We start from the raw sequence: 3,284 nt of genomic DNA, 5'->3' as shown, positions 1-3,284 counted from the left end.
AAGATGTAACTGTTTGGCATTCATTCTAAGCGGTATGTGTGGAGAAAACCAGGTACTACTCATCACCTGTCCAATCTGAGTCCCAACAGAAAAGCATGGTGGTCGCAGCATCATGCGGTGGGGGTGTTTTGCAGCTGCAGGGACAGAACGACTAGTTGCAATTGGTCAAAGTTTCCAACCAGAGCTCATATATATGATTATTGGTTTATTGTGATTGACAAAAGGATCCACAAAACTAGCAGATCTGTATTGCACAGCCATCATTGGTGCTGCTGGGATACAAAGCGTTTCCTGTCTCCTGGCAGAAACCCCAGTTTCAGGCACATCACTTAAGTGTTTTGAATTTGTGCATGTTTTACTTGAATTGAGCTGAATTGAAGGCTGACTCTTGAATTCCTCATGGATTCTGTTTTTATTACCTACTAAAACATTTTTTAATTCTTTGCATCAGTGGCAAGTGTTTTGGTTACTGTGTGGTGCTGCAGTCATTCGTGCTATCAGTCTGCATGGCCTGAGAGGTATAAAGAACTTCCTCATCTGAATCTTGACTTGATATGACCTGATTAATTTGTGAATCAAACTGCTGAACTTTGGAGATGGTTTTTTGATTTTTCCTCCTGCAGCCAGTGAGTAAACTGCTCCACACTGTTCTCCTGCTGCTCGTTGAGTGATGTTTTTAGACAATTCAGGGCTTCATTGATCTTAGATGTCTTCATCTTATTTTTTCGGAGAACTTTTTGCATTTTACAATTCCACCCTCTCTCTTGCTTACATAGCTACTTCTGGAGACATAGCAACTCTTCTTTATATGTTCTCTGTGTTGTGTGCCTTGTGTGTGATGAAGGTGCTATTGGCAAATATTGGCGATTCTGATTATAATACACTTGTTACACTTGACACCGTTAATCTGTCCAGCGAATTTCAGATCAAATTCTTGTATTCAAAACCAGGCTGTCTGTGTTGACGTGACCAATGGACGGCACTTGTGTACCTGTGCTGCCTTCTAAGGCATCCTTTGAGTGCAACTTTATTTTGAAAGGTTCAAAGTTAGAGACTTTTAGCGAGTGCTTTTATTTTGTACAGGAAGTTGTTATGGGTCATATCCTGTTTCCTTATAATTCGTCAAGACCACACTAGAATTCAGTTGTGTGTAATCTGGGTCCATCGCATGTAATCCACACTGTAATCACCACAGATGCAATGTTGTGAGTACATAATTTCATAAATTAAAGTGTTAGGTTAATGTTAAAGGCATTATTTGTTTAAGAAAAGAAACGTAAATGTATGTTACAAAGACAATTTATTTATGATTGTTAAACACATACAGGATGGTTAATTTATGTTTTCCTGTGTTATAGTTTTCACTCTGTCTCTGTAAATAAATGAAGAGTCACAGTAAATGGCTTAAAAGAAAACTTACGACGACTCAAGCCATTATTGGCTCCACCTACTGGTCCCAGATGTCTGAAGCGTCAACGGCTCCCAGATGTCTTGCGACAACGGCTCACCACAATCCTATTAAATCGGCATGCAAAGTTAGTTACAATCTCTTGGTTGAAATCATACTTATCTTACGCATTCACTTTGTATGACTGAGCGATGACTACTCTGCCAAAACCAAAGTGAAATACAGGATTCAGTACCGGACCGCTTGTTATTTGTTTCATAGGCGAGCACCTCTCCGTCAGCTGGAAAACTGTGTAACGGATGACCCGCAACTTCCTTATGCTCAACTCGGATAAAACTGAGGTTTTGGTCATCGGTCTTAAATGTGCAAAAACAGAATATAGATTGGAGTGTGCTGGTTTCTCGAGTGTTACTATTTTATCACTGAAATATTTGGGTTTGACCAGTGATTTTTGACCATTATATTCAAAATAATTCCAGAAGCGTGTACTTCCACCTTAGAAATATTGCTAGGGTTAGGATGTTTCTATCCAACGCTGATGCATAGTACATTAGTACATTTATGACATCTAGAGTAGAATACTTGAACTCTGTTTTCTGGCTGCTCTGCTGTTTCCCTAAATAAGCTCAAACTTGTGCAAAACCCTGCAGCCAGGGTTCTTACATGCAGAGCTGGCCCGTGCCATTAGGCAGCAGAGGCAAATGCTAAGGACTGCATACATCCAGGCAAACAAACAAAACATTCCATTATTCTTAGAACTAACTAGTATTAATGTGTCTTAATATGAAAAGAACATGCTAACATGAATTTACCGGGTTAGCAAAGCCTATTAAAAAATAGAAGTAATAAATAATGATGCCTAACTTTCATATCAGGCCACCGCAGTCCACACCAACCCCCTCCTCTGTAAACAGGGCTCTCTTTACTCTGAAATAAGTGCGCCTAAAGCCTGCCCCTACTGGCCTAGACAACTGGCAATCAGAAAAATAGCAGTATGATATCTAAAATGCAACACATCACCATCAACCAACAATGAAAAGGCCTACTGAATTCTTTGCCTTATTCTGCTACTTCTAACGAACATTCCAAAACTTTTGTTGACCCCATTCATAGGAGCTTCAAGAGAAGATTCAAGCACAGAGTACGTCATTTTCTGTTTTAATGTTTCAACATATTCACAACTTGTTTGACACAAATAATGTTAACTTGACTGGTGTTGGAGAATGTTGCCCAGATAATTAGCATCAATTGTCAGTGTCTGTTGCCTAAACTTTTACAGTCATTGTCCTTTACTCAAAAATGCTACATCACTTCACAATACACAACAGGACTGCAATAACCTTTATATGCCATATTTCCTGGTAATCTAGTGCTGACCAGAGGACAATGGGTTCTGATAGAAAAGTTATGTATCATCATTATTATTATTATTACTACTTGTAAAGGAAAAAAAATCCATTAATGCAATTCTGCCCACCAGAAATGTCACAGCAATCCAGTGCTCCATATATAGTCTGCACTCCCAAGCCCTCCCCAAAAATCAGGAGCTACCAGCCTCAGCCAGGGCTTCACAAATGGCAATTGCGACCTGCGGGGTTTTTTTATGTTCTTTCCTTTTGTTTCTCCTGTTTTCGGCCCTCACGCCGGTTTGGTTATTGTTATCTTATAGTAATAAATCTTGTTTCCATTATGTCCTGCCTCTGCGCTTCTTTCCCCCCGTCAGTTCTCGGACGTGACAGAATGTCGCAGCCCAAACCTAAAGTGCAGAGTGAAAAGGCAGAGGACAACTATGAGGAAGAACTCAGACAGGTGGTAAGTGGTAGTAGCCTAGTGGGTAAGATACTCACCTATGAACCAGAAGACCCGGGTTCAAATC

The 3,284-nt window shown here is 40.1% G+C and overlaps 1 long non-coding RNA gene across 1 annotated transcript; it reads left to right on the top strand.

Annotated features, from left to right (window-relative positions):
- Nucleotides 1-985: 985 nt before the first annotated feature.
- LOC114803211 (uncharacterized) lies at nt 986-3,071 on the top strand. Its single transcript, XR_003751896.1, has 3 exons — nt 986-1,205; nt 1,359-1,535; nt 1,670-3,071. It is a non-coding gene; the product is annotated as an uncharacterized LOC114803211 (long non-coding RNA).
- Nucleotides 3,072-3,284: the final 213 nt, after the last annotated feature.

Source organism: Denticeps clupeoides, chromosome 14 (genome assembly GCF_900700375.1).
Source record: "Denticeps clupeoides chromosome 14, fDenClu1.1, whole genome shotgun sequence".
Taxonomy (NCBI): Eukaryota; Metazoa; Chordata; class Actinopteri; order Clupeiformes; family Denticipitidae; genus Denticeps; species Denticeps clupeoides.
This window is presented reverse-complemented; position numbering and strand designations above follow the sequence as displayed.